We start from the raw sequence: 22,847 nt of genomic DNA on the forward strand, positions 1-22,847 counted from the left end.
TCACTGGCATTTTTCACAGAACTAGAACAAAAAATTTCACAATTTGTATGGAAACACAAAAGACCCCGAATAGCCAAAGCAATCTTGAGAACGAAAAATGGAGCTGGAGGAATCAGGCTCCCTGACTTCAGACTATATTACAAAGCTACAGTAATCAAGACAGTTTGGTACTGTCACAAAAACAGAAACATAGATCAATGGAACAGGATAGAAAGCCCAGAGATAAACACATGCACATATGGTCACCTTATCTTTGATAAGCAACCGCATAGCACAGGGAGACCAGCTCTGTGCTTTGTGACCACCTAGAGGTGTGGGATAGGGAGGGTGGGAGGGAGGGAGATACAAGAGGGAAGAGATATGGGAACATATGTATATGTATAACTGATTCACTTTGTTATAAAGCAGAAACTAACACATGATTGTAAAGCAATTGTACTCTAATAAAGATGTTAAAGAGAAAAGGAGTGTTCTGTCAGCGTTCAGTAGGTGTTCTGTAAGAGCTGTTCCACATGTAGATGTATTTCTGATGTATTTGTGGGGAGGAAGGTGATCTCTGCATCTTACTCTTCCGCCATCTTGAAGCTCCTCAGAGACCATCCTTTTTGATTACAATTTGCTTAGAGCAGTGAAAAGTTCTCCAAATTCTGTCCTAATGGAATGAATTTCAGTTGTGGGAAATTTTAATACATTTATTTATTTACTTATTTTTTTTAAAAAAATCAAATACAGAATCTCCTGATAAATATTTTTTTTCTTCTGCTTAATTCTTTAGCATTATTTTTTTATCCTTTGAATTTTTTTTAAGAGCTTTCTTTGTGGGAAAGTCATTCCTAGGATAAATGCAAGTTACCCAAAGGAATCTTCTGGCCGATGGTATATGTATAAGATTCCAGAATTATCACCATAATTCTCAAATGAACCTAAATTTATCTATATATGCGTATCTCTAAGTCACCTACAAATTTATCCTTGCCAGTGGCAACCATAACAGAATTCAGGATTACTGACAATTATTTTGTCTGTATAGCAGCTAACACTAAGTGTGCACTTATAAAGTAATATATGGAAGCTTCAATAACAATGATGAATTCACAGCTGTGTTTTCTCTTGTACATAATTAGAGCCTCAAGAAATGAGCTATTTTAACATGAGCAAGATTCTCTTTACAAAAAAGACAGATGGAGCCAAGAAGGCAGATAAGAATACTGTGATTTGACAATGATCATTTTGACATGCATTATAAATATATTTATACCAATGTTTTCCAGTTTGGAATGTAAAGCAAGAAAGCTATGTGTACCACATTAAAAAATTAAACTTCCACATTTTTCACAAAAAAATTAGTTTTGAATCATATTTTAAAATTAAAAAAAACAGTTTTGTTCATTAATAAACATAACCTAAAAATAGATATCCTGAGTATAAGTATGACTACTCTGCCAATTATGGTACTGTCTACCCAGTGCAATTAATTCTCCTACTTAGATTGTAACAGGACCCTCTTTCTCTCCTTGCATAAGTGAACAAGTGTTGAGGCCAAATGTTCCATCTTTTTTTTTTTTTTTTTTAATTGCAGTGATTGGCTCAGGTGTGGTTGCTAACATTTTGGTCAAGCTGAAGGCCATCTATGGCCTTTTCCTAAGTGGAATTAGCTAAGTAGAGCCACCTTGCCTTCTAGGGACACAAATGTGATCCCAAAGCTCCTGGCTATAATAATCCCATCCATGAAATGGCACAAATGGAGGATAAAATGTGGAGAATCCTGACGGTCAACTCTGATGTAGAGGTCCTGAGTTTCCCCAGTATTGTCATGTTCCAGTAATTCTTCCTTCAACTGTATGAGCAATCCCAGTATTCTAATAAATTTTCCATTTTTGCTAAAACTAATTTGATTTGCATTTCAGTGATTTCTAATGAAAGAGTATGTACAGCACTGCTTTAGCTTTGCCCTTGATCTGGTATCAGTTATTCTCAAATTAATTAGTCATTTGGATTTATTGGTTTGAAAACTAAAGCGGGCTTGCTTTTTGTATAGTACAGAGAAGAAAAGTAGATCATGCTTTGTTTTGCCAACTGAACAAAAATATTGGTTTGAAACATTTTTCCCATAGAGAGCATCTTAAATTTATTACATATTACAGGAAATGAGACTGGAAGTATCTCCAATAGATATCATCTTCATGTGATTTTCATTTCTACTCACATTTCTCTAGATAATATGTCAAGAAAAGAGAATAGTTGTAACCTCTCAAAATACAACCAAACAGTTGTATACTTTTGTCTTAATATGCAAACCCCTGCTTTTCCTAAAGTGAGTTGACTCTGGATAAAATGCCTTATTTGCTGAACTGGGTGACAAGTGAAGTATGCAAGAGAGGAGAAGCTAAAGAGAGCTATCTTGAAAGCATATCTGGAATTAGGAAAAGGCTATAAACAGCACAGAAGGAGAAGCTGGGACTCAGTGACTAGACATGTGATTGAGGTGGATTTGGGCTGAAGAAGAATTCCTAGCAGAGGAGTTTGGAAATGTTTAATGGGGATTTTGACCAGGTATAGTTAAGTGTGATACCAAAATACACCCTTCTCCGCTATCTATCTACAACATCCCCAGTAAAATTTGTATTCCCTGCTAATGCTTTGTGGAATTGGATTTGCTTTTGAAGGCTATGACAAAGTGTCATTTCTTGATTCAATGCAGTTATAGATAAGGGGGGAAAAAAACCCAGAGGTTTCCTATGGTGACCTGGTCACATCTACTTTCAGTTGTAAGTAACAACTGTTCTTCATAATGTATTATTGACTGCATAGGTTCTGGTCATAATAGACTTGGAACTTCCATCTTAATCTCCAATATAAAATAAAAAGTTTAAAAAAATATATTGTTGACTTTTGAAGAGAGGAAAATAAAGTGACTGTCCTTAAGTACTACACTTTCTTTTTTAAATTTCTCATGTATTTTTTAATTAATTAATTTTTATTGGAGTATAGTTGATTTACTATGTTGTGTTAGTTTCTGCTGTACAGCAAAGTGAATCAGATCTGGTCAGAATGGCCATCATCAAAAAGTCTACAAATAATAAATGCTGGGGAAGGTATGGAGAAAAGGGAATTCTCCTACCCTGTTGGTGGGAATGTAAATTGGTACAGCCACTATGGAGAACAGTATGGAGGTTACTTAAAAAACTAAAAATAGAGCTACCATATGATCCAGCAATACAACTCCTGGGTATATATCCAGAGAAAACCATAATTCGAAAAGATACATGTATCCCAATGTTCATTGCAACACTATTTACAATAACCAGGCCATGGAAGCAAATGTCCATGTAAATGTCCATCGATGGAGGAATGGATAAAGAAGATGTGGTATATATACACATATATATATATATATATATATATATATACACACACATATATATATAAATCCTGTTGTGATTCTTAACCAGGTCAAAATCTCCTAATTCAGACCTGTGTTCCTTCAAAGTTAAACCAACATCTATTTGTCTCTAAATAACAACTTCCAATGATCCATACTGCTAAGAAAAACACAGATAGCTCTAGGGGAGTAATTAAAGCAGTTGGAAATTATTCAAAATGTTTCAATATTTCTATGCATTGTAACAGGCCAGGAAATGGTTTTGCATTTTTACTATGCATATCCAGCAAAAGGTACTCCAAAAGAAGCCTTTTTGCTTACAAAGAAAAAAAAAAAAAAAGAGTATGTCAGACATGGGTTTAATTATAGCTTTGCCACTGACTAGACAGTTGTCCTCGGATACATTATACAAAACCTTCTGAGTCTATTTCCTCATATATACAACAGAGATAATACCTTGCAGGGGCTATAGAAAGGAATAGAGAAAATATATGTAAATTTTCTTGAGCCAAATAATGAACTTTAGAAACAGGAGACATGCAGTTCATGATAGTTATTAAAAAGTCATTAATTTTTTATTGATGTCTCATTTTGTAATTATCTAATTGAGTGAATAAGTGACAAATTTTCTAATGCAGGAAAAAGTAAGTAGACATGCCTCATTCCCAGACAAAACCTACCAGCAATGACAGCCATAGACATTTCTCTAAAATCTACAGATAAGGAATCACACCTCAGCCAACGTTTAGTGTGATGTTTCCTTTCTTTTAAGTATCTTATCCTAAAACTCAAATCAAGATAGTCAATTTTTAAAAATCAAAATGCAATTCTTACAAAAGAAAAACAAAGAAATGTTTTCAATAAACATCTTTTTAAAGGAAGCTAGGACCCAATTAAGGAAAATAGTCCTAAATCCTAAAAAAGACAGCAAGGTAGCAGGCATAGCTGGGCCACTGATTAAGATTGGTTTGAAATGGTAAATTACTTAAGAAGGGTGTTCTTCAGGGGAAAAAATTAAGTGCAATAGATCATACAATTTACAGAATAGAAATAATTGCAGAAACGGAAGCATTTTTTAGTTAGATAATAGGCAATTAAAAATTTCACCATCAGGAACATGCTGAACTGTCATGAGAAAGTTGTGGTTCAAGCACGAGTCAAACAAAAATTACGACTTTTAAGCATGGGCAAAGTATATAAAAGGAGAATCTATTTGACATTGTTAGGAACTAGGCCAGTAGTAAAGGGAAGATAACACTGATTCACTGCTTAGGACAGTGAATGATATTTACATAGTCATTAATAATGAAAATGCCATTTACAAGTTGTCAACTTTTCAAGTCAATCAATGGACAAAGCATTCTCAATTGGAGTAGCAAACACAGTGTAAATGTTAATAATTTTTTGGGTAAAATACTAAAATTATAGGTGTTAGAAAGAGGCAGTTGGAAGGGGAGAAGAAAGGGTGAAAATCAAGATATAGAATATAATGGATGGAACAATGAGCATAAGTATGTGATTTAAAGCTAACAAGACTAACCAATACAACAACTAAAAATAAACTAATCCTCAAATACTGAGGGAGAGTAAAGATATAAGTAATCTAATACTTATTTTTTTACAGTGGAGGAATCAAACATTGTCTAAAGTTCAAAAAAAAAGTATTTATAGCAAAGGAAGTAGTCACTAGAAACTTAAAAAAATGAACATTTTTGAAATGTTCACTGTGGGATGGGAATGGACATGAGGAGTGGTCAAGAGATTGTAATTTATTACCATAAGATTTCTGAATTATTTGATTTTTATAATGTATATGTCTTTATTTTTTAAAATTCAGAGAATACAGAATTAAAATCACAGATGTGTTTTCAACTTAAGAAAACTATTCTTCTCTGTAAAGGTAAGTTTTTAAGTCATATGTTTATGTGAGATTGATTCCTCATTGATTGATTTCTAAAGGTTTCTCACTGGCCGGAAATTAATTTACTCAAGTGCTACAGCATTCATGGAATAGACTTCCTAGGCTGGCTTCATAAAGCAAAAAGGCATAATAGCATTCATCATCAGAGTCCTTTCATGGGCATCAGCTTCAAAGAGTGGGGCTTTTGGCCAATCTACTCCCAACAAATCCTTAAAAAAATGACAATGCAAATCCTAGGTTATTTTCAATAGGATATTAAAGAGAATCAACTTTTCATCACACAAGGAGATAAGAGAAAGCCAGTGTGTATTCCTAGAGGTTATGCTATCCCTATCCTCTCCTGCCAAGTGTTGCAGGAATAAGTCCTGTGGAAATCAGGCTGTCAGAGAAGTAGTGATAGATGTGATATTTACTCAACTTTAACTTTCTCTAGTAAATAGCAGTCAAAATCTGACTATGGAAATTGTGTCTTGGGCAATGTTAGATTCTGTGCTAGGATACATAAATCTTAACATCACAAGTCTTAAAAACAGAATGCTATACCCTAGGCTAATGAAATGGGCAAAATACTTAGAATCCAGTCAAATTATAACTCCTTTTCTTTTCTTCAAATGCTTACTTTAAAAATTTGGACATGCAAGTATAACTTATCAGCATTTAAATTTATTCAGTGTTTTTACTGACCTCTGAACCCTGATGACTCCCTTACAACATATATGCTATTCTGTCATGAATCTTGGTTTTAACTTGTTTTAATTTTTAAAAAATACCATTATCTTATACAGTCAATGATTGTTTAGAATTATTCATATTTTCTTTTTATATAATTTTATTTCTCTTATATCTTAATACACATATAACCTGAAATGTTTTATAGTATAAAAATGTGATCAAAGCAGGAAAGTGTTCCCATGAATACTTTCTTTTCTTACATTTTATAGCCACTCATTTAGCAATTTATTTTAAATTTTTTTCTGAAATTTAAAATGAAACTCACTCATATACAATTCCTGGAGTACTCTTTTCTCCAATTAAAAAAAAAAAAGTGAAACATCTGGCCATCTCCCTAGTCTTCTAGCTCTGGGGTGTGGTTAAAAAGTGTGGACTTTGTGAACAGAAGCCCAACATAAGTCCCATTAGAGCTGTGTAACCTTGTACAAGTCACTTAAATGCTCTAAGCTTCCATTTTATCTTGGTTACCCAGCTCACCTGGAGAGTAATGAAACACAAATGTTCACAGTTGCCATGCATTAGAAATAACATCAGATAACATCAGGTATGCATCTAGCCTAGGAATTGATTTTTTTTTTTTTGTAAAAGACTAAATAGTAAATATTTTAGGCTTTGTAGGCCATAAGCTTTAGCTACAACTACCCAAATCTGCCATTGTTGCAGTAAAGCAACCATAGAAAATATATAAACAATTAGGTGTGGCTGTGTTCTAATAAAACTTTATTTAAGACACTGAAGTTTGATTTTCATGTAAATTTTACATGACATGAAATCTTCTTTTGATTTTTTCAAACCATTAATTTACAATTCTTAGCACAAAAATCAGGAGTGAGCTGACACTGGCCTGTGGGTCATAGTTTGCCAGTCGTGGTTTAGCACAATTCCTAGCATGTAGCAGGTAAAAGTAATTAATATTTGGCATATACAGTTGCTTTGTAAACTAAAAATCATTAGATATAATCTTCTGGAAACTTTTCTTCTACTCTACCATGCCTTAAAGACTATCATCAGGGGCTTCCCTGGTGGCGCAGTGGTTCAGAATCTGCCTGCCAATGCAGGGGACACGGGTTCGAGCCCTGGTCTGGGAAGATCCCACATGCCGTGGAGCAACTAGGCCCGTGAGCCACAATTACTGAGCTTGCGCGTCTGGAGCCTGTGCTCCACAATAAGAGAGGCCACGATAGTGAGAGGCCCGCGCACCGCGATGAAGAGTGGCCCCCACTTGCCGCAACAAGAGATAGCCCTCGCACAGAAACGAAGACCCAATGCAGCCATAAATAAATAAATAATTAAATAATTAAAAAAAAAAAAAGACTATCATCAGCTCTTGTCTTATCACCACATCTGTGCTGCCTTAGTACCTAAGCATATAATTCATTTGGAATTATGGACCAGGCATTATCTAAAGCATTGATTTGAACTCTTACTGTCTTTTATATATGTCTAATTTTATTTTATTTATTTATTTTTAACATCTTTATTGGAGTATAATTGCTTTACAATGGTGTGTTAGTTTCTGCTGTATAACAAAGTGAATCAGCTATATGCATACATATATCCCCATATCCCCTCCCTTTTGCATCTCCCTCCCACCTTCCCTATCCCACCCCTCTAGGTTGTCACAAAGCACTGAGCTGATCTCCCAGTGCTATGCAGCAGCTTCCCACTAGCTATCTATTTTACATTTGGTAGTGTATATGTCTAATTTTAAATCCTTGTTTTTCAGTTAACATTCCTTCTTGGTACTCAGAGCTTCTGCCTGAATTTTTTATTTTTTTTGAGGTAAACTCTGATTTTTTTTTTGTTTTGTTTGTTGCTTGTTACCTTACCTTTGAAATATGTTTTCACTGGGTATAGAATTCTAAATGGCAGTTATTTTCTCTTAGCTCACTGTAATGATCACTTCACTGACTCCTGGTTCCCATTGTTGCAAATGGAAAGCCAGCTATATGTCTAACTGTAGGTATAGTATTTTGAAAGTAATCTATTTTTTCCCCTTTGGTTGCTTTTAAATCTTTCTCTTAGTTTTTCACATTCTTCAGATTCACTATGTGTTTAGGTGTGGATTTTTTTTTTTTTTTTTTTTTTTGGCTGCATTGGGTCCTCATTGCTGCATGCAGGCTTTCTCTAGTTGTGGCAAGTGGGGGCTACTCTTCATTGCAGTGCACAGGCTTCTCATTGTGGTGGCTTCTCTTGTTGTGGAACATGGGCTCTATGTGTGTGGGCTTCAGTAGTTACAGCATGCAGGCTCGCTAGTTGTGACACGTGGGCCCAAGAGGGTGTGGGCTTCAGTAGTTGCAGCCCCTAGGCTCAGTAGTTGCGGCTCACAGGCTCTAGAGCACAGGCTCAGTAGTTGTGGTGCACGGGCTTAGTTGCTCTGCAGCATGTGGGATCTTCCTGGACCAGGGATCGAACATGTGTCCCCTGAATTGTCAGGAGGATTCTTAACCACTGTGCCTCCAGGGAAGTCCCCCGTGTGGATTATCAAAATATTCATTCTGCTTGGTGTAACTGGGCTTCTTTAATCTATGGTTTGTTGTCTTTCATAAATTCTGAAGAATTCTCATCCATTATTCTTTCAAACAGTGCGTCTTCCCTACTATCCCTTTCCTCTCCTTCTGAACACCAATTACATGTATTCTGGATGAGTCCACTCTGCCCTCTGTACTTCTTCTTTTTCACATTTTCCATTCCATTGCCCTCTTTGTATTGCAGCCCAAATAACTTCTACAGATCTATCCACTAGTTCTCTAATTCTATCTTCAAATGGGTTTCATATGCTATTAAATATATCTTCTTTTCTAGAAGTTCATTTTTTTCAAATCTTCATAGATTTAAAATTGCCTTTTGCTTTTTATTCATATATTGATTTCCTTCTTTTATTTCTTCATGTATATTAAATATGCTTTTAATATCTGAAGTCTTGTTCAATTTGACCTTTCAGTCTTTTTTCTGCTTTTTCTCAACCATAATGTCTTGTTTCCTTTCATGGTCTATGACTGTTTTTTCCTATAACTTGATATTTCTTAAATCTCTTTATCTGAGAATTTGTTGAGACCTGATTTAAAATTGGAATTTCTTCAGAAAACATATGTATTTTTTTCTGCCATGTGACTTCAGGCTCTACCAACCACAAACTCTAGTTTTAGAAGATATTCCTAAAAAATTTTTAACCACTCAAGTAGTGGGAATTGTGGGCTGTAAACCCAATTGAGAACTTGTTATAATTATACATTCTCAGAGATAATTTTTCCCTCTTTACCCAGTGTCAGATTTTAAGACTTGTAATTTTGCTTTTAATTTCTTGGAGTTTGAGGTTCACAGACTTATTTCTAGCTCACTTCTACATTGGGTTTGTAGCAACTTGAAATCCTATATTTATATAATGGAGTCTTCAATATTGATCCTCCACAGTGGGTTGGCTTATGTGTTTGTTTTATTTCTTTCACAAGTTCACTCAGGTTCAAAAATACTCCAAGGTAAAAACTTGCTATATGAATCTGCTCACTTTTTTTCTAAGTTTTTTATCATAATTTCTGATTTTTTAATTCAATAAACATAAATTATGATATTTTATGTTAATTGTGTTAAGAATTACTTTTGAAATAAACATTTTCAATAATTAAATAAAGGAAAAAGAATACATGTTAACACTTTAGTATCCTCCAATGTGTTAGTATTTGCTACATATTTGTCCTTTGAATAGTGCATTATATTACTGTTTTAACTACAGTTTGAAATATCAAAACCTAAATTTTATACATTTATTTGCAGAGACCCTAGAGTATCTTTGTGACACACATTCTGAAAATTATTGATAAAATCAATCAGGTTATTATAATATTCTGAGCACTAATATGAATGGTCATTTCTAACACTATTATCCTTAAATACCGTTGTAGCTGCTGGTGAAATATTAACATTAATTGAAAGTAACATATTTTGCTCACTTCTGGCTTTATAAGTACGACAAGTAATAAGCATGTTCAATGAAAATCACCTGTGTCACAGATAATATTGTTTATTTCTTTGTACCTGAATCAATTCTTCATAAATTCAATAAGAAAAATCTCCATATTTCATGTCTCACCAAAGGAAGTAACAAAATGAATAATCTAGTAGTAAAAGACATGCTGTGCATAAGAAATATTAAAGTAAGTGCTATATAGAAGACCAAGTGACTTTGTCTATCTTGGTGACATGTTATTGAACTAGGGTGAGCTTGTGACCCAAAAGCAATCTAAACATGGGTTACTCTTCAAACTATAATTTATGCAGCCTGGGGGAAGAAAGCTGATTTTGGTAAATCAGGTTATTCTTCTCTTTCAGTAATTTAAAATCAGAAACATAGGTGTCATAGCTCAGGCTACTATAACAAAATACTATAGACTAAGTAGCTTAAAAATAACAGAAATTTATTTCTCATGGTTCATGAGGCTGAGAAGTCCAAGAGAAAGACTCTGACAGATTCACTGTCTGATGAGAACCTGCGTTCTGATTCATAGATGGCCACTGTTTGCTGTAACCTTTCACATGATAGAAGAGGCAAAAGACCTCTTAGAGTCCATGGTTAAAAGAGCACTAATCCTATTCATGAGGGTTCCACTTTCATGATCTAATCACCTCCCAAAAGCCCAACTCCTAACAACAGCACCTTGGGGGTTGGGATTTCGATATGTGAATTTTGAGGAACACAAACATTCAGTCTATAAATGAGGAATATAAGAAAATGAAAAAAAATGTTCCAATAATTCCATCGGCTGAAGTGGGAAAAAAGGTGAAGGAAAACATGCCAGTAGGAAGAATCCAGATCAGAGAGACTATAACAAAGTAAAGTCATTGACATCCAGCTCATAGGAAGATAGAGGAAAAACTGTAATGTATAAGCCAAGGAAAGTTAATAAAAGTAGAATGAAGATCCACAAACTATGGCCATTGAATTCCTTGTAGCCAACTTGATTTCAAAACTGTCTTCTATCACTAGTCTTTATGAGGCTGTTATGATTCCTTCTGTCAACCTATGCGCTTTTTAAAAAATAATAAATCTCCTATTTAAACCAGTTCAAACATGTCTGTCTATATACCCCACCTCATCACAAGAGGCTACGTTGTAAACTAAAATTCCTTCTAGGATCTACTATAAGGAAGCATTGATATCAAATAATTATTTGTACATACTAAGTAATGCTTACATAGTTGTTAATAAATTAGATCATATGAAATTGCTGATATTTGACTTTTTTTTTACCTACAAACAAAGGCACTTGAGAGCCAAATATTGTCTGTTTTGTTTCCTGTTCTATCTCCAGGATCCAGAATAATTCTCATCACATAATAGGCTCTCAATACACATTTTATAAATAAATGAATGAATTAATAATGAGCCAACTCTACTTTGTGGCTATTGCTAATCTAATACCCTTTTTCCTTAATAATAGTGCCCTCATTTGGGGAGTGAGGCTGGGGACCCAAATGTGTCCAGCAAAAAATACTTAGCTCTCCAATCATCTTTGCTTTTTTTTTTTTTTTAATTGAGATATAATTGACATAAAACATTGTGTGAATTTAAGGTGTACAATGTTGATTTGCTACATTTATATATTGCAACATGATTACCACTCTGACGCCTCTATCACATCACAAAATTTTCATTTTTTTCTTTGTGGTGAGAACATTTAAGATCTAGTCACAAAAAATATGGAACACTTCAGAAATTTGTATGTCATTCTTGCACAGGAACCATGCTTATCTTCCAATTTTAGTATATGTGCTGTTGAAGTGAGCAAAACAGTCATCTTTGTATCATGAGGAGGAATCAGGCTCCCCAACTTCAAACTATACTACAAAGCTACAGTAATCAAGACAGTTTGGTACTGGCACAAAAACCGAAACATAGATCAATGGTACAGGATAGAAAGTCCAGAGATAAACCCATGCAACTATGTTTACCTAATCTATGACAAAGGAGGCATGAACATATAATGGAGAAAAGACAGCCTCTTCAATAAGTGGTGCTGGGAATTCTGGACAGCTATATGTGAAAGAATGAAATTAGAACACTACTTAACACCATACACAAAAATAAACCCCAAATGGATTAAAGACCTAAATGTAAGACTGGACACTATAAAACTCTCAGAGGAAAACATAGGAAAAACACTTTTTGACATAAACCACAGCAAGATCTTTTTTGGCCCACCTCCTAGAGTAATGAAAATAAAAACAAAAATAAACAAATGGGACCTAACTAAACCTAAAAGCTTTTGCACAGCAAAGGAAACCATAAACAAGATGAAAAGACAACCCTCAGAATGAGATTAAATATTTGCAAATGAAGCAACAAAGGATTAATCTCCAAAATATACAAACAGCTCATGGAGCTTAATATCAAAAATACAAACAATCTAATTAAAAAATGGGTGGAAGACCTAAATAGATATTTCACCAAAGAAAACATACAGATGACCAAGAGGCACATGAAAAGATGCTCAACATCACTAATTATTAGAGAAATGCAGATCAAAACTACAATGAGGTATCACCTCACACCGGTCAGAATGGCCATCATCAAAAAGTCTACAAACAGTAAATGCTGGAGAGAGTGTGGAGAAAAGGGAACCCTCTTGCACTGTTGATGGGAATGTAAATTGATACAGCCACTATAGAGAACAGTATGGAGATTCCTTAAAAAACTAAAAATAGAACTACCATATTACCCAGCAATCCCATGACTGGGCATATACCTTGAGAAATCCATAATTCAAAAGGACACATGTACCCCACTGTTCACCGCAGCACTATTTACAATAGTCAGGACATGGAAACAACCTAAATGTCCAATGACAGATGAATGGATAAAGAAGATGTGGTACATATACACCACGGAATATTATTCAGCCATAAAAAGGAATGGAATTGGGTCATTTGTAGAGATGTGGATGGACCTAGAGTTTGTCATACAGAGTGAAGTAAGCCAGAAAGAGAAAAACAAATATCATATATTAACCCATATTTGTGGAATCTAGAAAAAATGGTACAGATGAACCTATTTGCAGGGCAAGAATAGAGACATAGACATAGAGAATGGACATGTGGACATTGGGGGGGAAGGAGAAGGTGGGACGAATTGGGAGATAAGGTTTGACATATATACACTACCATGGGTAAAATAGATAGCTAGTGGAAACCTGCTGTATAGCACAGGGAGCTCAGCTTGGTGCTCTGTGATGACCTAGACTGGTGGGATGGAGGGGTGGGAGGGAGGTCCAAGAGGGAGGGGATATAGATGTACGTATAGCTGATTCACTTCATTGTACAGCAGAAACTAACACAACATTGTAAAGCAATTATACTCTTAAAAAAAATAAGAAGAGAGAGAGAGAGAAAGCCTGTAGAAAGTTGAGCTATGCTATTGCATGATATTATTGCCTGAGCAACAAGTTTGTTTGGTCAGGCAGCCTGCAGAGACCTTAAATTGGCACTAGCCCTTCCTCCTCCTCTAGTGCATGCCTTAGATAGCACTACAGTCTCAAAGAACGGTAAGCTCCTGTATGATTTCCCCAACAGCCCTTACGATCACAGTCTCTCCTGCCTCCCAGCACCTGTATGCTTTATGCTCTCCTTAGATAAGACCTCCATGGGGTTTATCAAAACCCTGTTCTTTTGGTTTGAATTGACCAGTTCAGACCTAGCCCAGGAACCCCAAAGCACTCTACCCATAGACCTAATAAAGGCAAGTGCTCCAGGTTCTGCCTCTCTGCACTCTGCCTTGCCCTTCTCATGTGACCCCTCAAGGCGTGCTGTGTATTTCCTCCAGGACCTGTGAGTAATAAATTTCTCTATTTCAATTACTCTTGTCAGTTGTTGAACCATGGCTCACCATCTGGCACTCTGTGTTCCATTTAACAAATGTTAATTTCACAAAATTATAAAAGAATCACATGACACACTTATAGCAAAGAGTTAAATGGATGTTATTTAGCGGTTCTTCCAGGAAAAGATTTTAAGGACATCAACTTATCAGTATATGTTTTACATTTGCTCTTTTCTCTTCCTATAGAAAAGGCCACAGATGGAGCACCCAGCCATCTCGTGCTTTTGAGACAACAAACACAATAACAGAACACTTCATATTAAGAATACTGGAGTAGAGACATAGAGAGAGCTTGGGTCTCTGATACCATTTTTGGTCTGTCAAATCAACCCTGAACTACCCATCTTAGGACTGCTTGTTTGTGAGACAAAGCCTAATCCTGTAAAAGTGATAAGCCACTCTAAACCAAGGATAATACTTAGAAGACCTAAATTATTATACCTTTAACAATTGCAGAATCATTAAAACATGGTGAGAGCATCATCAAATAAATCTTGGAACAGTATATTTCATTTCTACTACATAATGACTAAAGCACCTATTAAACTATGTTGTTTCAGGAAATTACAACTTCATGGCCTTTGCTCTTTGTATAAAATTGTATTATTTCCTTGAATAGATGATACAAAGACATGGTCAAAATACAAAAGGTGTAAAAGACTTTTCAGCAAAAGGTTACTCTCCTTGTCTCCACTGTTTCCCTCTCGAGTCAACCATTGTTACCAGATTCTTGAGCATCCTCTCCAGAGCTAATCTTTGAATTTACAGACGTGTGTAAGAAAAGGTTTCAGGAAGGGAATGGTGAAAAGTGCCAGTACTGCTGAGAGAGTGAATAAAACAATAACAGAAAAGCACTCATTGGCTTTGGAAACATGAAGGCTGGTAACTCTGACAAGAGGAGTTTTAAGAGAGTGTTGAAGGCAGACATCAGATTAGATAGTGTTGAAAAAAAGCAGAGTTGGTTTTCTAAACTGCTTGGAGCAAGTAATTAATTGAAAACTTACATTTACTGAATATATTTAATATATTTTAACAGCAATATGTCATTATGAAATTAAGTATTTAGTAATACAAATAAATTAAGAAATAATAAAGTTCATCAAGCTTTTCCACAAAGGGCAAATCAAGAAATTACTCTCAGAATGTCAATGAGCTCATAAGAAAAATAACATTCAAGAAATTTAAAAATTAAAACAAACATTTCTTTTCTAACCAGTAATAATTAATATATATATAAATATATTAAGAGCTTATTAACTTAAATAGTGATACATCCCAGGCCTTTTTCATTAGACTTGTTTGTTTCTCATTCCATATGTTTTTTTGTTATCCAATTTACTCTCATGTTTTCACCTACCTACTCCTCCTCTGAAACTATAGAATCTACATCTCTAGTCTGTCTCTCCCTTATGAAACTGATCTACATTAAGAATTCTCTAGTACAATACTATTTTGTACTATATTTATATGCCTATAAACTCAATATGTTTAAAATTCAACTCATTTCTCCATCAAATCTGTTGTTTCATTCCTATTCCATAGCTTCATCAGTTAGTATTTATACCCTGTCTGTTTAGAGACATGTATAAATGTAATTTGAGGGGTGGGAGATTAATGATACCAAGAGTATGTGAAACTGCATACACACCCTCTGTATTGCCCTTCAAAATATAGAGAAATGTAAAGTTTTACAAACCTGAACTGCTGATAGATCCAGTTAGTTTTGAAAAAGCGAAAGACTGGTGAGGAGAGGCAGTGTTTCAACCAGTTTCATGTATCTGATGTTAATGCTGACTCTTGTCTCATGGACTAAGGATATTTGGACTTTTGGTTGCTTATATTAGTCATCCTCTAAAACATAGGACCTTTGATCTAAACAGTGTAAACTGTTTCTAAAGGTACTTATTGGAAAATGCTAACTATAGGCAATTCTGACTTAACACACTTATCAAAATTTTAGTAAAAATAAGCAAACATATTCCCGTAGTCCCTTTGCATTTACAAAGCTTTCACCATGTGCATTATGCTTTCAAACTCAGACATTTTCCCTGAGGAATGTGTTGCTACCTCCAAGGATTATGTAAAAAATATTTAACCAGCGGCACAGCAAGAGTACAAAAAGAGTCTGCCAACAAGTTTAAAAAGTGTGGAGGAATAATGGTGGGCGCGTGTCCGAACTGAAAGGTAATGGGAGATAAAGTCATGAAGGGCCAGATGGTGAAGGGGCTGTCCTGCCATGTCAGGGGATGAGGACCTTAACCTGGAAGCAAAGAAGTCTTTTGAGAAGATAAGTACTTGATTAGTATTGTCATAGAGAAACCGTTCGGACAACAGTGATTTTAAAAATCAAATAATGGAAGTGATTGCCAATACTCAGGTCAGAAAAGACCAGATGAAGCAGTTGAAACGTTTTCAAAGGTGTCTTTCTGAAATGTTGTTTTTAGATATGAAATAATCTAAATGGTCTCTAGGTATTTATTCCTTAGTACAAAATATTATTTCTATAAAATTCTTTTGTGGGTACTTTAGAACCTGAAGATATTTTCAGGTCTGTTTAGATATGTTGAACAAGGGAAGAATTAACTTGTTATAATTATAGAAATATGACCCGTTCAAAATTTAATATCAAAGTCTAAATGCAGCCATGATATCTCTGGCTTAGTTTTAAGTACAAAATAAAAATAAGTTTAAACTGCTCTAAAAAAATAAAGCCATGATAGCAGCATAAAATTATAGAATTTACCTCTTCTTGGATTGATGCTTATTGCTCTTCCCCAAAGGAATGTTTTGTCTATTCCATAACTCTGAGGATCAGAAACAAATCTGGTTTTGAATGTGAAAAATCACGTTTTGATAAACTATTTGTAGACATAAAAGTAACTAGCTTTTCTTAATCAGACTGTTCATGCTGCACAACAAGAATTGAGGCCAAGTGGACAAAAAGGCAGAAAGATATTAATATTAGGTGCAACAAATGTTTTGGTAATAATGACCTAATCATTAGTTAAGTGAACTGACATTAAAAATGACAAATTATTCCATATGACTTGGTTTCATCCTGGAAGTGATCTAGTGACATTTATGGAATATGTTACAGAATACCACAAACACCTTAATGGAAAACAATATTAAATGTAGTATAGTCCATATTTTCCCAACTAGAGAGCCACTTAAAAAAAAAAGTTAGGATCGGTCAAGATGGCCGAGTAGAAAGATTCTGAGCTCACCTCTGCTCACAGGCACATCAAAATCACAAATATTTACAGGACAACCATCAATGAATAAGGCTGGAATCTATCAGAAAAGATTTACAACTAAAGATATAAAGAAGGAACCACAACAAGATGGATAGAAGGGGCAAAGTTGCAATATAGTCAAGTTCCATGCTCCCAGGTGGGCAAGCCACAAAGAGGAGAATAATTACAATTGCAGAGGTTCTCCCCAAGAAATGAGGGTTCTGAGCCTCACATTGAGCTCCCCAGACAGGGGATCCTGTACTGGGAATATGAGCCCCCAAAATGTTTGGCTCTGAAGACTAGTGGGGTTTATTTTTGGGAGTCATGGAGGGCTGGGGGAAATAGAGACTTCATTCTTAAAGGGCACACACAAAATCTCACGTGCCAAGGGCAGAAGAGGTAATTTGAAAGGAGCCTGAGTCAGACCTACCTGCTGACATTGGAGAATCTCCCAGAGGGGCAGGAGTCTAACAGCCCCCATCCAACAGCCTGTAGGCACCATTATGGAGACCTCTCAGGCCAAGCAACTAACTGGGAGGGGTCACAGCCCCACCCACTAGCAGATAGCTGCCTTAAGAACCCCTGATCCCACAGCTACTCCTGTACATGTCCCTGCCCACCAGAGGGCCCAGGACCTGGCCTCAAACACCAGTGTGCAGACACTAGATCTGGGACCTGAAGGGCACTGCAGCCAGACACCCTAGGACCCAGCTTCACACACAAGTAGGCAGGCATCAGACCCAAAATCCATAACCCTGCCCACCAGTGAGTCTGCTTTAGTCTTGGGACTAGCTTTACTCACCAGCAGGTGGGTAGACACAAGCCATAGGACACTGCATCCCCACAGCCTGCAGACCCAGCCCACCAACCAGTGGCCAATTCTAGCCCTGGGACCAGCTGGATCCTGGCCCTGCCCACAAGTAAGACAACGCAAGCCTTGGGACACTTCAGACACCACAGCCTTCTGTGTCAGGAACCAACCCTACCCACCAGCAGTCTGAAATGAGCTCTGGGATCCCTGAGACCTGCAGCCAGACCTCAGGATCTGGCTCTGCCTGCTAGTGGGTTGGCACTAGCCAGAGGACCTGGATTCACCCACCAGTGGACAGGCACCAGCCCCAAGGTCTCCTGGACCCAGACTCCACCCACCAGTGAGCCAGCACTAGCCCTGGACCACCCAGGGTTCTGAAGTCAGCCATCTCATGACCTGGTCCAGCCAATCAGTGGCTGACATCTTCCACGCAAGTCAGGGCCTGGCAACCAACTGGACTGGGGGCCAACCAAGCCTACTATTCCACCCAGAGCAGTCAGCCTACCACAACAGAAGGACCCAGGTAGCCCATAAAGGGGGCACCCCCAGAGCATGTACCTCTAGTGACAAAAAGGGAGTGCTCTGCTGGGATGCATAGATGTCTCTTACAAAAGGCCACTTCTCCAAGGTCTGAAAACATAACCAACTTACCATATACACAGAAATAAAAATAGCAAGATAGTAGAAATGAGGCAATAAAGGAACATACTCCCAAGGAAGGAATAAGATAAAACCCCAGAAGAACAAAGTGAAGTGGAAAGAGGTAATCACCTAAGAAAGATTAGAAATCACAGTCTCTCTCTCTCCCTCTCCCTCTATATCTCTTTTTCATTCCTATTAAAAGGAAGGACTATCTGAAACACATAATTGGGATGTGCAAGTTTATCAATTTAGGGTCATTCTTTCCTCAATTTTTCAATTTTCTGGAGCAGATAATTGTTGAATTTTTCCTCTATATATTTCAATTCTTGACACAATAGTGGATCTTTGCAAAAATATCTTAGATGGTATCAGCAGTATCACTAACAATCTTTTTACACCACTTAAAAACTAGACATTACTTTCATTTAAGTAAGGTATGTAAAGTGTTTGAATCACAGTGGACAATTCATATGCTTAGGAATTCCAGAAATATTTCACATTATTTCAAGAAGACAGATCATTTTCATAATCATTTTTTCCATCCCAAAGAGAATTAGACCACAAAGATTCATATCACAACTAGTTCTTCCCTCAGCCAAGAAGAAAGGTAACTTCTTACAGGGTCATACTATAATCTGTCTCTTAGCAGTACAAAAACTCAGCATTTAACATTTAGGGAAATGCTTATTTAGAATTATTAAATATAATATCTGCTGCTAGCATATGCTTTGATAAAATTGGTATACAGGTTAACTCCATTTTAGGAGTTATGCAAAACTTGTATCCACACACAAACTTGGGAAACATCTGTCTCTAATATTTGTTTTTATTGTTTTGCCCATTTTTGGAAGCCTCTGAGAATCAATAATCACAGCAATCCAAACATATTTTTCCAGTTGAATTGAAAAACACATTGGATTTCAACTCTTTATATTTTTATTTAAGTACCTTTTCTGTGTGTCTGTGTATTCTCTCGTTGAGAAAACATGGTGATTATCTTTCATAACTTCAAAAGGATTTTTTTTTGAATTTTTGAATTTTATTTTATTTTTTATACAGCAGGTTCTTATTATTTATCTACTTTATACATATTAGTGTATATATGTCAATCCCAATCTCTCAGTTCATCCTGCCACCACCACACACTCCCGCCACTTCCCCCAAAAGGATTTTTTACTTGACTTGCAAACTACTTTACATTTTGATTCCTAAAAAGAGGGGGGAAAATGCCATAAGAAAAATTTAATGCAATATTCCTAAAAAAGCTTTGCATTTAACCCCTTAATATCAGTTCATGTCTTCATTTTTGTTTATGTTAACATCAAGCTGTCTCACATGACAATTCCACCAGTAAATAAAGATGCCTTTTTATAATGTTGCATGTAATGAAAATTGCGTTATTACTGAAACAAAGTAATTGCCACAAACGTTATAAACTCATAGGAGGATCATATTCATATTAATTTTTATAATTCTCACATGCATTTAACTCTAATCTATTAGCATGCCACATTTATAGTTGCCAGCAAAACTTAATTTTATCTTCTTTATATTTATAATATAATACCAAAATCTAATGTGTCAGCAATACTTCCTAAATTACTAACCTACCACTATATTTTCTGTGGATAAATTTTATGGGTTTTGTTGTTTGTTTGCTTATTGTTTACATTTAATCACAAGACTTCAGCTTAAAAGAGAATAATACTCTTTTACCTTAAGTAGTTTAGATTTTATCCCCATACTTCAAAACAGGTTACTAAATTTTCTTTGTGAATTTTACCCACTCCATCCAAAATTCCTTTTTTCTCATCACTCTAAATTCTGAAAAGATTTTAAGATTGTGGCTAGTTGTTAACAGAGAAAATAATCTGTTTCATTTGTTTTCTCCATATCACATCTTAGTTTATCATGACCAATTATTTCACTCCACTTTTAAAAAATTGATGCTTTTCAAGATAATCATGGTACTATTGTGACCTCCATTGGCTAAGCGTATTTCTAAAGACTCAAAAGGAAATTCTTGTTTGTTAGAGTTTTATGAAATATGTTTCTTTACACATAATGGAGAATACCAGCAGATTTTCTAGCATAATTATTTCTAGGATAATAAATTGCACTGACATACCTAAAATTTATATAGATTGTTATGAAATGTGTAAGAAAGTCCAGTGTTTGATACATGCATTTCCTCCACAGTAAAGCTAACACCAAGCTAATAAGTAGGTGTTTTGTTCTCCTAATAGTTGTAAAACTACTTAGAACAAATGCTGATTCTCTTATACAGCATTCATAGAAGCACTGGAGCATGAGGGATAATTAATTCTTCAGTGCTTTTGTATTAAATATGCCATATTTTTCCATAAAATTTTATGAAAAATTTAATATTCTAAGGATAAACAATTTCTGCATGGTTCCTTTTCTAATATATAACAAATTAGAAACTGATCACTATTGCATAAAAATGAAGTCTTGAAAGAGAGTAGTAGAAATATAACTATACACCATCTGCTAAGGATTAGAGAATATAAGTTACTGCACAAATTTTGTGAAAAAGCTTTTTAAAGCCAGGTGTAAGCATTTGAATTACATTTTTAAGTTTACTTCCTTTTTAGTTATGATTTAGTGTAATAATGTTCACAATATTTTTAATAATCTTTCAATTCCAGAATGTAAGCAGCTCTTTTGCCCCTTTCCTTCTTGCCAATTTTTATTCCCCTTAAACCTTAATTATAAAAATGAGATCACTAGGTAATATTTATCCTGACTTATGCCCTACTAAATGCACACAATACTTTGCCTAACCCGTTGATTCTTTCCCTAGATTAAAAGAATTATAAATGAAGAGTTAAGTAATTAAAGAATGACTAGCTCTGTATCCCCCAAAGCCCCCTTAGCAATCCTGCAGGCAGACCAAGCAGGCAAGATAACATCTGAAGAAAGATCATGAGGAGTCAGCCAGCCTGCAAACAATGGAAAATGACACAGGGCTTGACCTACTGCCTGATGATTAACTGAGATTCTTTCTCCTTTTTCCATTTAAAAACTGTCATGGCTGAGCAGAATCTTTGGAATTGGTTTTGAGGACTCAAGTCCATCTTCTCAGCTTGCCGACCTTCTGATTAAAGCAAACTTTCCTTTCTATCAACATTTTCCTCTCTAGTATTGGCTTTTGAGGGGCGAGCAGCTGAAACTTTCTACCAACACCTGCCTCTTGTGTACTGGCTTTTGATTTCAGTAACATAAATACTACCCTGTAGTGTATACTTATTTATTAATACAAATATGAGCCATTTTCACAGATTTGTTAAACTTTCTTTTTACATTTTGCTTTTGTAAAAGACAGAGTCAGTACAAAATTGATTCACATGATTAGAGTTTTCCAATATAGAGAATGGTCAAATTTAGCAGTATAAAATAATAAAGAATATGGTCATTGGAATCAGACAGACAAAGATTCAAATTCAAGCTTCATCATTTAATAATGGTGCTAATTTATTAAAATTTCTTAGATGTCTGACTTCTAGTTCACTCATCTGTGAAATGTTCACCATAGGCTTGCTGTGAGTATTCAAACCATATATATATTACTTAGCACATGGTGGGAATGATGTAACTTCTGCCTTTACTAATCACCATAAAATGTGTTGAGCAAATTCTGTGGCTCTACAGCTGATTAAACCTGGTTATACAGCTTGTATCTAAATCAGACAGTATCTATACACAACTTAGTGTTTTGACTGCCTGATTCAGTTCAAATCCCTCTTTCTTTACCTTTTAGAGAAAAGTTGAGGAATAGAATAGATTGAGGGTTAATGGCTCCACTTCTAATCTGGGTGTTATGGGCTGAATTGTGCTCCCTCCCCAAAAGTCATATTTTGAAGTCCTGACTCCCAGCACTTCAGATTGTAACCTTATTTGGAGAAAAGTTAAAGAGGTAATTAAGTTAAAATGAGTCTTAGAATGAGTTCTAGTCCAATACAGCTGGTGTCCTTATAAGAGGAAATTTGGACACAGACACTTAGAGAGGAAAGACAATGTGATGATACAGGGAGAGGATGGCAAGGAGAAAGTCCTCAGAAGAAACCAATCTTGCAGACCCCTTGATCCCAGACTTCCAGTCTCCAGAATAATGAAAAAATAAGTTTGCTTTGCTTAAGCCACACAGTCTATAGTGCTTTGTTATGGCAGCCCTAGCAAATCAATACACTATGTAAAAAAAATTTGCCTTGTGAAGACAGATCCAATTT

At 35.5% G+C, this 22,847-nt stretch overlaps 1 pseudogene; it reads right to left on the reverse strand.

The window, feature by feature from the left end:
- Positions 1-11,726: 11,726 nt before the first annotated feature.
- Positions 11,727-11,821, reverse strand: LOC132373819 (U6 spliceosomal RNA; annotated as a pseudogene).
- Positions 11,822-22,847: the final 11,026 nt, after the last annotated feature.

The sequence above is a fragment of the Balaenoptera ricei genome, chromosome 10, assembly GCF_028023285.1.
Source record: "Balaenoptera ricei isolate mBalRic1 chromosome 10, mBalRic1.hap2, whole genome shotgun sequence".
In the NCBI taxonomy this organism is placed as follows: Eukaryota; Metazoa; Chordata; class Mammalia; order Artiodactyla; family Balaenopteridae; genus Balaenoptera; species Balaenoptera ricei.